At 43.4% G+C, this 12,682-nt stretch overlaps 1 protein-coding gene across 1 annotated transcript in view; it reads left to right on the top strand.

Annotated features, from left to right (window-relative positions):
* The first annotated feature begins 1,163 nt into the window (after positions 1–1,163).
* BMPR1A (bone morphogenetic protein receptor type 1A) overlaps positions 1,164–12,682 on the top strand; it is a 62,699-nt gene continuing 51,180 nt past the window's right edge. The window contains exon 1 of the mRNA XM_039343391.1: positions 1,164–1,360. The gene's annotated coding sequence lies outside the window, so the exon portion shown is untranslated. The remainder of the gene's footprint in view (positions 1,361–12,682) is intronic.

Here is a 12,682-nt window from a genome sequence, read left to right as displayed (position 1 = left end):
ACGGCCATTGGTCCAAAATGGTATAGGGTTTCCTGTCTGAGCAGGGGGTTGGACTAGATGACCTCCAAGGTCCCTTCCAACTTTATTATTATTGTTGTTGTTGTTATTATGATTTCCAAGCTGGAAGAATATCACTAGAATTTATTTATTTATTTATTTATTTACAAATATTTATATGCCGCCCAATCCCAAAGGACTCAGGGCGGCGTACAAAATTAAAAAATTATGTCTATGGTTCCTTCAAAAGTGCCAGAGTTATTGTTGTTGTTATTGTTATTATTATTATTTATTATTATCAGAAAGCATTTCATCCGCCTTTATCCCAGGCAGGAAACCAAATGAATAAAAATGTAACAAAAGGCAAGGAAATATTGCCAAATCGTGGTTTAATGAAACATTAGTATGTAATATATTTTATTTGTTGTTGTTGTTAATTGCGAAGTCGTGTCCAACCCCATGGACAACGTTCCTCCAGGTCTTCCGGTCCTGTACATCATTTCATATGATGTAGCAAATGTAGTTTTGAAAAGGAGGGCAGAGCACTGTTAAGCTTTTTTTTTAAAGAAAAAACCTGCGTTTTCCTCCTCCAACCCCACGTCTTTTCCTCTCTTCTCGGCCCCTGTGGATCGAAAGGCTACTGAGCATGCGCGCAGGAGGTGAGAGGAACGTTCCTTCCCCCCCCCCTCCCAGCAATGTGCCAGGCAGGCGGCGGCGAAGAAACATTGAGCTCGGTCGCCTAGCGCGCTCCCTTCGGCAATTTCCGTCGTGGGCTCGGGTTGGGACTGACACGCCCCATCCCTAGAAAGGTGCGTTCGGGGGGGGGGGGAAGAGTTTAAAAAAAAAAAAGAGAGAGAGCTTCCCGAAGCCACTCGGCAGTCTCCGCCCGGCGAAGGCGAAGAAGCGCTCCTCGACGACCGGACTCTTTTTTTTTTTTTTAATTTCTCCTCGCGCGGGGTGCGGTAACCAGCTGCTCCTTCCGCCGCCTCTGATTGGACGCCTCGACGCCCCTGGCCGGCCGCCGCCTCCTTTCCCGGGCCGTGATTGGAACCGTGCCACTCCAAGGCGCGCCCCCTCCTTACCCCCCCCCGAGGGCACGCGCGCGAGCACGCGCGCCCGAGCCTCTGTCTTTTCTCTCCCCCCCCACCCTCCTTTTCCCGCGCATGCGCGTGGGCTAGCCCAAGGCGCCGTAAGAGGACCGACGGCAGCTCCACTCGGCCCCGGGCTTCAAAGCGGGCAGAGGCTGCCGTCGCCGCCGCCGCCGCTTCTCCGCGCACCGGCCAGGCCTCCGCTCCTTCGGCCGGAGGGAGCGCTTCGGACCCAGGCGATCCCGGGGGACGCCCCCGAGGACGATGCCCCGCGGGTGAGCGAGCGAGCGAGCGAGGGAGGCCCTCCCGGCCGGGCTCTTGGCGCAGCGGGACGGGCTGGGAGCTGCTTGCAGGACGGACGGGCGGGCGGGCGGGCGGGCGGGGGAGGGTGGAGGCGGAGAGGCCTTGCGCTGGGCCGGCGGTGGAGAAGGCTGGCCTGGAAGGGCCCCCTTGGAGGATGGAGAAGGGGCTGCGTTGGGGGGCTGCCCCTGAGGCGAGAGGGCGGCCTGGGAGTCGGTGGAGACTGAAAGAGCCCGGGGTCTCCCCTGGGCTGAGGGGAAGGGCGGGAAGGAAGGGCTGGTCCTCCTCCCTCCCCCCCTCTTGTTTCCTTCCTTTTTCTCTCCTTCCTTTCTTCCCTTCCTCCTCCTCCCTTGCCTCCTCCCATTCCTTCCTTCCCCCTTCTCTCCTTCCTTCCTTCCTTCCTTCCCTTCTCTCCTTCCTTCCCCTTCTCCCGCCCTTCCTTCCTTCCCCTTCTCTCCTTCCTTCCTTCCCCCTTCTCCCTTCCTTCCTTCCCCCTTCTTCCTTCCCTTCTCTCCTTCCTTCCTTCCCCTTCTTCCTTCCTTCCCTTCTCTCTTTCTTTCCTTCCTTCCCCTCTTCCTTCCTTCCCCTTCTTCCTTCCTTTCTCTCTTTCCTTCCCCCTTCTTCCTTCCTTCCCCTTCTCCCTCCCTTCCTTCCTTCCCCTTCTTCCTTCCTTCCCTTCTCTCTTTCCTTCCTTCCCCTTCTTCCTTCCTTCCCTTCTCTCTTTCCTTCCTTCCTTCCCCTTCTCCTTCCTTCCTTTCTTCTTCTCTCCTTCCTTCCCCCTTCTTTCCTTCCTTTCCCTTCTCTCCTTCCTTCCTTCCCCTTCTCCCTTCCTTCCCCTTCTCTCGTTCCTTCCTTCCCCTTCTCTCATTCCTTCCTTCTTCCTTCCTTCCCTTCTCTCTTTCTTTCCTTCTTCCCTCTTCCTTCCTTCCTTCCTTCCCTTTCTTCCTTCCTTTCTCTCTTTCCTTCCCCCTTCTTCCTTCCTTCCCCTTCTCCCTCCCTCCCTTCCTTCCCCTTCTTCCTTCCTTCCCTTCTCTCTTTCCTTCCTTCCCCTTCTTCCTTCCTTCCCTTCTCTCTTTCCTTCCTTCCTTCCCCTTCTCCTTTCCTTCCTTTCTTCTTCTCTCCTTCCTTCCCCCTTCTTTCCTTCCTTTCCCTTCTCTCCTTCCTTCCTTCCCCTTCTCCCTTCCTTCCCCTTCTCTCGTTCCTTCCTTCCCCTTCTCTCATTCCTTCCTTCTTCCTTCCTTCCCTTCTCTCTTTCTTTCCTTCCCCTCTTCCTTCCTTCCTTCCTTCCCTTTCTTCCTTCCTTTCTCTCTTTCCTTCCCCCTTCTTCCTTCCTTCCCCTTCCTTCCTTCCCTTCTCTCTTTCCTTCCTCCCTCCCTCCTCCTCTCTTCCCTTCTTTCCCTGGTTCCTTTTTAATTAAGGGGGTGGTTGCTTGTCCCTTCGACTGCACCCCTCGAAGTAAACAAAAAGGATCAAAGGAGCACCTAATTAGCAGCCTTAATTAAGCCGGAGTCATCCCTGCTCATCCGCAGGACACCCCAAATTAAAGTCATGGGGTAATCCGGTTGCACTTGGTTTGGAGAGCAGGGGAGGGAGAAATTGGTGGATTTCCCCTCTCCTTCCCCCCCCCCCCAAAAAGAGATCAGTATTTGGGGATGGATTGCCACCAGTCATTTGGAAAGGGCTAACGTAAAAAATCCTCTTCATTCGATTGTTGTTGATGGCTCCGTTGTTTTCTCTTGCTACAAATCCCGGTTAGATATATTGCTCCTCATTCATTTATTGTGTAAGGGAAGAAAATAAATCCAGTGACAGGGGTGGTAGAGAGGGTCATTTCCATAAAAGGCTACAAAAAAGAAAGTAAGCGAGAATGTTTGGGATGATTGGAAAATGCGTATTTTGTTCTTGCTGTGGGTTATATTCAGTGGGGAAAAAAACTGTTGCATTTGATCACCAGCTTTAAACTTCTCCCCTTCCAAATTTTTGGGCCACAGTACGTGCTGCTAGTGATAATAAGTTTTGTAGTCCAACTTTCCCAAAGAGTACCAGATAGGACAAGGATAATTTGGATGTAGCCCAAACTCTAGAAATGTTGGTTGTTAAGATGCACGGATCCTTAAACTCAGTCTAATGTTTCTTTGTACTTTTGTTTCCTCTGTCTGTTGTGTATACCCCATTTGGGAAAGAGCAAATAGGATGTGTGACTAATTTTCCAGAGGGGGTGGGCTAATAGTTCTCATGGTCTTCCACAGTGTTTAGCTTTTCTTTTATACGAGATTATCACGTGAAAAAACATTTCTGGAGAAAAACACGTTTCCACATTTGCCAGTAACAATAAAATAAATTTATGAGATGTTTTAACAGGTGTATCTTCTCATGCAAATCCATGGCAACTTGAATTGCAAGTGGTGATATGATCATCTAGAAAATACGTTTTTGTTCTTGTTATATGCAGTTTATGAATCCATTTGGAATTAAACATCTCTCTTAACATTAGCTTCTGCATTCTCTAGCGAGTCTCCAATCAACGTAGTGCATTTTTTAAAAAAAAAATATTGCATTTGTAGTGAGGCTGGAATGCACACTTCTGGTTAAGCTGTTTATGTCGACTATGTGTCATGGGTCTTGCTTACAATGCTCGGGAAAGTGGAAGATGTTTACCTCTTAGTAAGAAAGTTAAGATATTAAACAGCAGTTTGAAGTCTTCAACTTGTTCTTTTTATTAATCTGTAGGAATATGCTGACTGTTATTTGTTCAAGGCCTGTATTGTTTCCATTTGGAACGTGATATGATATGTCAGTAGTTACAGTGTTTGTGTTAACCGGATGATAATAAGCGAAAGTGAGGTTTCTGAGTCCAGTAGCTGATGTACAATAGGTGATTTCTTTCATATATATATGTGTGTGTGTGTGTGTGTGTGTTTTCTGAGGTTTTTGCAGGTGTTTGTATGTAGGTCTTTGGTTATTCAGGTTTTCTCCCACGTAAAATTGGAAGTGTCTTGGCGAAGTTTCGGCGAAGTCCCATTCATCATCTTCAGGCTGGTGTTTTCAGCTTTGTGCTTCGAGCTTGCTCCTCGAAGTACGAAGCTGAAAACACCAGCCTGAAGATGACGAGTGGGACTTCGTCGAAACGTCGCCAAGACACTTCCAATTTTACGCGGGAGAAAACCCGAATAACCAAAGACCTACCTATCTACCTACCTACCTATATACATATATATATACATATATATATATACATACATATATATATATATATATATATAAATAAAATTGATTTTTTAGAATAACAAATATTTAGCGCTTAGTAAACAACCTGTTGTCTGGGTTCATATATTTAACAACAATCAGTTGATTTCTGTGCTTTCATAATCAACATACTAACTAGAAATACATTTCCTTGGTCTTCTCTTCTTCCAATAGTATTCTCCTTTTACCAACATTGAACAGATATGGTTCTTAGTACTTTCAATACATACAAAGTTCAATATAAACATTTTTTCTAGTATTTAACAATAACCTCAATATGTAATGTCTTTTCCAATCGGCTTATTTTACAGTTGCATTTGCAAAAAAAATCATCTTACATAAATCACTGTAAGTCCTGTTTTCAGAACTCTTATTTAAGCTTGGTTTCCCCTCAGTGTTCAAAACATTGCTGGTCGGTTGTAATTTTCTCAAAATTGATTGCATTTAAATACCCAAAACATTTCATAAATTTAAATCATCCCGGTGTTTTTACATTTCCAAACGTCATAAAAACAAATACTATAAATCACATCTTTTTTTGGACTTCTTCTTTGAATAGCAACATTGGAAAGCCTGCTGAGAAGCAACCCTACGTTTGTACCATCCAAATACAAGATGCTAGTAGGCTTGACAATAAAATACTCTCATATCCGGATGAGGAGGCTCCCTCTGCGTCCCGTCCCTTAGGGAATATCACCTGCCTGAATCCCAGGTTGGGCCTGTACAAATCATTGCCTCCCATCTCTGGAATGACGCTCTCCTAAGTGCAGACAGGCTACAGTCCTGCTAATCTTTCAAAGTCTTTCAAAGCACCTTTGAGCTGGCTATTTCTTTGAGAACCCTGTAAATCAGGGGATCTCAACCTTGGCAACTTTTTTAAGACTTGTGGACTTCAACTCCCAGAATTCCTCAGCCAGCAAAGCTGGGAGTTGAAGTCCACAAGTCTTAAAGTTGCCAAGGTTGAGAACCCCTGCTGTAGATCATCTTAGTTTCTCCTAGAACAGTGGTTCTCAACCTTTTTAATGCCGCGACCCCCAACCGTAAGTTGTAAGTCGAGGACTACTCAACTGGTGCAGCACCGTTTGCAGAATGGGACTTTTGGCGGGTTCAGCAGGCCAGAGACAGCCTGGACAATTCCTATTGGCTTTTGAAAGCCAATAGAATTAGACTCTATTCAAGAGAGTCTATTCTTTTGGCTTTCAAAAGCCAATAGAATAAAAGGGAGTAGCACAGCTAAGGAAAAGGGGGGGGGGAAATGGCGGACTGCGTTGTTTGGCGACCCCTGTGAAATGGTCGTTCGACCCCAAATGGGGTCCCGACCCCCAGGTTGAGAACCACTGTCCTAGAAGGTGGTTGCATTGTGACCTTTGGGGTGTTATTTATTACCTTATGTTTAGTCTTTCATCGTATTCCTGTTCTGGAGGTCTGTAAGCCATTCAGCTCAGATTGGATCACCATATAGGCTTAGCACCCACGTATAAATATTTGAATTTCATCACCAGCAATGGGGAAGATTCCTTTATTATTCTTTCCTTTGCTGCTCTGGAGGCTTAGAAGTCTTTCAGCTGCAGATTGTGGGAATAGAGAAGTGGTAGGAGAGCCCTGCTGTGTGAAGATAACACTGTTTGTGTACCACTGGATACTTCCCAGTATATTTTAATTTTGTGCCCACAGTAAAAAAAAAAAAAATGACAAGGTTATCTTACCTAATTTTGAAGCAGAAATGGACAAGACTAGGGCCAAAATATAATTTTTGTTTAAAAAAAAACCCTTAAAAAGTATTTACAACATATCAATAATTACTATAAGAGGACTTTTGTGAAGGCCATCATCAAGATAATGTAAATGGGAAAACAATATTTAAGTGGAAGAGAAATGCATAATTTGTACTACGTTTATAAAAGTAGGATAAATTGCCTGGTGACATTTTAGAAACTGCTGCCAGATGGTAAGGTAGAACTGAATTTGTAATCTGTTTGAACTTCCACACTTATTAGAAGTATTTCACAATCACACTTTGATCCTTAAAACGAAGGATAATGCCGCATGGGAAATATTGCCTTCTTCATTAAAGTAGATTACTATGTTTGCTTGCTGTACCAGAAAGTTAATCCAATTGTGATCAATAGAGTTTAGCCCCTAAACAGCCACAGGTTTAGGTGATCACGCCTTCCAGTAATTGAGAGTAAGTAATACGATCATTTGAAAGATTAATAGGATTGCGTTTTAATTTTTTCCCCTAAAGAACAATTCATAATGCAAGGAGCAATATGCGTGTATGTGTAGAAAATAGCCTGCTTTTAAAAACAACGGTCCCGTTCTTTTGGGCCAGTTAAACTGTCTTTTATTTTATGATCAATTTTTTTCTTAAATGTATTTAAAAATATCACAATTTTCATGGCTGATAAGAGAAGTAATATGGAATTGGGGAAATTTAATAAAGCATCTTTCATCTGCCACTAAAGCTCTCATTCTGCAGTCTTTAAACTGAGCAAAACGCTGCTTATTATGGCTACAATTTTTGAACCACTCCATCTCAAGCATGCTAACTCAGTGGCCCCCAACCTTTTGGGCACCAGGGACCGGTTCCGCGGAAGAAGGTTTTTCCGTAGACTGGAAGCGGTGTGGTTTTGCATGCTGCTTGCATACTGTGGATGGGGCTTCGCTTGCTTGCTCGGACACGTTGCTGGCATGCCACAGACCAGTGCCAGTTCACAAACTGAGGATTGGGGACCCCTAAACTAACTTACAGAATGCACCCCAAAACCCAGACCCAGGACTCCGTTAATACCGCTTAGAACAGGGATAGGCAACCTTGGCTCTTTTATGACTCGTGGACTTCAACTCCCAGAATTCCTGAGCCAGCCACGCTGAGGGGAAAGGGAGAGATTTCCAAGCTGAGCCATGCTGGTTCAGGAATTCTGGGACTTGAAGTCCACCAGTCATAAAAGAGCCCAGGTGGCCTACCCCTGGCTTAGAATACGGATAAAAGGCCATCAGAATTTACTACATTAAAAAAAAAAATCCCGTAAGGAATTCGTAGCAAATCCCTCGCCTGTTATATTATCCAGTGAACTCCTTAGCGAGGTCAATGAAGCCAGTAAGAATTCAACTTGGGGGGGGGGTGTCTTTTTTCTTTTCTCCTTAAATTAGAAAAACTCTTGCTTTATGAGAGATGTCGATCCAGTCATTTCTGCGACACTTAAGTGTGTGTGTGTGCGCCACTTTTCCCCCTTGTTTTGCACCAGCAAGTTGCCTCAATGAACCAGAGGTTTACAGGAAGTCCCAATGGCCGTGCGATCAGAATTCAAAAGTTTGGCAAGTGATTTGCATTTATGACGGCGGCACTTAACCACAGAAGTTTTGGGCTCAGTTGTGGTCGAGAGTCAAGGACTGTGTGTAGTGGCACAGGCTAGTCGCGTTCTGCCTTTCCATTCTAGCATTTACCTAGTATCTGCCACCCCAGTGCAAGTAGAAACAGGTAAACAGACGGTTTCATTGGCACACCCATCTCTCACTTTAGCTTTTGCGGTATCTTTGGTTTGCCATCGCAGTTAGCAGCTGGTTTATAGGCAGCTTAGCTTTTAAAGGCATCCAGAAGGCAAGAAGGCAGCTCTTTAGTCAGAGGTTAGATAGCGTGGACCTACAAACAGACCTTTCTCCCCGTTAACTTCCCTCCTACGGGTCCCCTGACCTCTAGGTCTAAATGCACAATTTGGTTTTATTTCATGTTATTCGAGAAAACTGTTCCACTGCTAAATTACGGAGCTTCAGGCACCCCCATTGAGAGTAAGAAGGACATTAAGACATACTGAGGGGTCACCAAGAGACTTGGTGACTGATAAGAGTGGGAAGGGAAGTTGTTGTTAGCAACTGAATTGGTGTTCTCTTTCTCTTTGGCATGGCCAATTTCTGGTTCTCCCTGCAACTCACGTCTCTCCAAGTCTTTCTTTTCAAGAAAGGCCGAGCGCCAAAGAATGGAGCCCTTTGAACTAGGGTGCTGGAGAAGACTCCTGCGAGTCCCCTGGACTGCAAGGCGATCCAACTGGTCAGTCCTGGAGGAGATCAGCCCTGACTGCTCTTTAGAAGGCCAGATCCTGAAGTTGAAACTCAAGTGCTTTGACCACCTAATGAGAAGGAAGGACTCAACTGGAGAAGAGCCTAATGCTGGGAAAGATTGAGGGCAAGAGAAGAAGGGGACGACAGGGAATGAGGTGGCTGGATGGAGTCACTGAAGCAGGAGGCGTGAGCTTCAATGGACTCTAGAAGATGGTAGAGGACAGGAAGGCCTGGAGGAACGTGGTCCATGGGGTCGCGATGGGTCGGACAAAAAACAACAACGAATTGGGGGGGGGGACAGTAGCACTGGCTCAAGTCATCCTTGGATAAGTCACAATTATTTTAAAACACAAACCTCAGGACTGGATTTACAAGATGCACTGAAGCATCACGAGCCATGGGGTCTGGATGAACCCATCCGGTTAAGGAAAGGTCAGTGTTTTTTAGGGCATTTGTATGAATCGTGCCCAAAATAAATCATTGGAGCAGATATTTTGGGCCAGTGAAATGCTTGAATGGGACAGTTGATGGGTGCAGGGGTCTCCAAACTCAGCAACTTTAAGACTCTGCATGGCTGGCTAAGGAATTCTGGGGTCTTAAAGTTGCCACCCTGGGTTGGTATATATTACTTGGTTCTTTTCAAGATTGGATTGTCTTCACTCAGGGCCAAAGATAAGGTAATCTTCTGGCTGTTTGCTTTGGGATTTGTCCAGACAAGAAGATTCCTCAGTTCTTCCCCTCCACCGAGAAGAATTTAACATATCATTTATAATTTAATCAAGTGTATTGGCGGCTCTTAAAGAACACAGCACCTTCTGAAGCCCTGTGATCTCAGAAACACATCTGATATATTGTGCTCGGAATCCACCTGGGCAGAACCTAAACGGGAGTTAAACAGGGATGCCCAAATGAAAGTCTCTCAAGTACGCTAAGAAGTCTGTTGCACAATAAAAAAAAAATTACATAAAATAGAAATGATAAAAGACGAGAATATACGTCAGGCAGCAGAGCTTTAATTTCACCAAACTTGCATTTAAGGTCATTTGAGGCTTGTCAGTAAAAAAAAAAAAGTAGGGAATCTGAATCACTTAAAAATGAAAAATGATATTTTAATGAATATTTCATTATATTAATCACATTTGAAGGGACCTGCACGGTGTTAAGTTTACGAGAAAATGGTGTCGTTCCCAGAAGGGATCCCCCTATCCTTTTTCTCACACGTTTATGGGAATATTTAGATCTACTCATGCCTTTCAAAAGCAGCAAGGAGTTTGGGAAAATAGTGCGTCATTATATCCAATAACCTTCCCCCCCTTTTTTAGGTTCAGAGGTAAGTGGTGGAGACGTCAGCTGTTTTTCCAGCCTTTTGCAGTCAAGAGCATCTGGTACGGTTGACTCCAGCGAAGATGCCAAACTAAGCAAGGAGACACATAGAAAAAAATAAAAGCGGGAAAGGCCGCCGGAAAAGATGGAACTTGCAGAACACTGTAAAGAGAAGAGAAGATGGTGCAAAGGGAGAAAAAAATAGCTGGGCTTGTGCAAAACTAGGGCAATGTATAAGTTGCAGAAGGAAAAGAGAGTTTAGGTATGCATAGAGGACCAGAAGGGAGCAGATGAAAAGTGCCGAAATAAATGAGATAATAAATGGTACTTTGGAGATTTGAGATAAGTAGGTAAATAAATAAAAAAAAGACAGTGCCCTTGAACAATATGAACAGCTTGTGTTATATATATGCGTGTGTGTGTAGGTCTTTGGTTATTCGGGTTTTCTCCTGCGTCAAATTGGAAGTGTCTTGGTGACGAAGTCTCATTCGTCATCTTCAGGCTGGTGTTTTCGGCTTCGTGCTTCTAGGAACAGTGTTGCTCCTAGAAGCACGAAGCCGAAAACACCAGCCTGAAGATGACGAATGAGACTTCGTCAAAACGTCGCCAAGACACTTCCAATTTGACGCGGGAGAAAACCCGAATAACCAAAGACCTACACACACACACACACACACATATAAATAAAATGGGTGTACACTAAGTAAAAGAAAAACTAATGAGGCGGCTTAGAATAGTACCAAACGGCATATGTTGGCAGCCTGCAAGTCAGATGTAGAATTATCTTTCCAACCTTATATAATAATTGATTCCAGACCCAAGAGTCCAAAATGTCGCTTTATTAGTGCTGCTGTGAAATTTTAAAAACGCTATGAATTTTAACCCCAAATATTGTATTTTGTGACAGCAGAACGAGCCCCAAAAGATCTGAATTTCACCTCCCAGCAGCAAATCGGTGATAACATTTAATACTTTCTGAGGTCTTCCACACATCCACAGCTGCTTTGGTTGTATTTATTGTATGTTGTTATTGCACAGATTGAAGAGAGAAATTCAGTTTACTTTTTGCAGTTTTTTCGTGAGCTGTTGGATTGGGGATAGCCCCAGTTAGTTCTTCTGTTGGGAAACATAGGCTTTTAAGAGAGCTTTGACATCACAACAGTGATCAAATAAGAAATGTGTTAAGTTGAATAGAATAAAATGCCAAGAGCCACTCTAAGGAAATACAGGCCTGTATTATGGGAGGTTTACCAGCTAAAAGCAGCTTACCAGCTATTCAGAACTCAGAATTTTTGCAAAGTAGAAGATTTTCATGGGTGAAAGGATAAAACATATCCCTTCAGCCTGATATATCTCATTTATACATTGCCGCATTATCCAAGAATCACTGAATAAGTATCTCAGTATCTTGCCTGAGACAAACAATTTAAGCGCCCCCAATGTCTGAATTCTGAAACCCAAACGATAACAAGATGTGAAGAATTAAAAACAATTTTCTCAACAGATAGCTGTAATGTATCTATCGAGTGAGATTCTCGAAGAATAACTGCCAGGTATGTGGCAAATAAATTTAACAAAAATAAATAAAAATAAATATTTACTTAAAATAAGGTAGAAAAATAAATAGGCTTCTTTATTAAAATCATACACCGCTTTTTTCTTGCCACAAATTCTCAGAGAAATTCTGGACTGTTTGTCAGGGTTCATTCACATCAAATTTGGAGCTAAATTTAAATTTCCACGAAAGAAAGCTTTCCCAGATTCATTATGCTAGGTGCTAGGGACACAGGCCAAGCCCCAAATATATCACTATTATTCCTAGCTTTAAATCTCATTTCCCTCAATTAAATCTGATTTCCCCCCCAAAACAACAACAACCACCAGATAGTATACCAATTTTTAAAGAAATACATTGTATAACAATTTATTTATCAAACATAAGACAGTGTATATATAGAATATCTAATGTCTACCTCAGTACTACGTTAGTGTTAATATTTTCAGTTTTTCTCGGTGCAAAGAAGAGGTTTCAAGGCCATTAAGAAAAGTTGTCATTTTTTAAGAGTGCCTTGACATTAAATAAAAAAAAAAATATTTGGAACCATGTGTATATTATTGTCACCAAGTGATTCAACTAAAGTCAGTCATTTCTAGAGAATACATACCATTCTTTGGAAAATTCTTTCAGACTCCCTATAAACCATATGAATACTTTTCTGGACATCTAAAAACATAGTAATTATCTCTCTGGAGTTAAAAGTGATTACTATATTAAAGATGTTATCAGAACTTGGATGGTCATTTTTAAAGGCCAGAAGTGCAACTATATAAGGACATTAATCCTGGAGTCTACAGTTGAAATATCTAATAGGGTTTTTTCCTGATCAAGGAAGCTTCACGGTATAAACCTCATTAAAAATAGACAATAAGGATCTGTTAGGAAACTGTTCCAGTATATGCCTTCAGTGATAACATTTGTTTCTGCTAGTTCATTAAGAATTGATCAAGAGGATTTGACCCCAGACAAAATGAAATTCATTGTAGAGAAAAACAAGGTCTTAGGCAAGAAAAACCAAAAGTACACATACAGATTAGGTATGTTGTTGTTGTTGTTAGTTGCGAAGTCGTGTCCGACCCATCGCGACCCTATGGACAACTTTCCTCCAGGC

This window comes from Crotalus tigris, unplaced genomic scaffold (assembly GCF_016545835.1).
Source record: "Crotalus tigris isolate CLP2741 ecotype Arizona unplaced genomic scaffold, ASM1654583v1 scf7180000017847.2079705, whole genome shotgun sequence".
Taxonomy (NCBI): domain Eukaryota; kingdom Metazoa; phylum Chordata; class Lepidosauria; order Squamata; family Viperidae; genus Crotalus; species Crotalus tigris.
The sequence above is the reverse complement of the archived record's forward strand: the minus strand, read 5'-3'. Positions and strand labels throughout refer to the sequence as shown.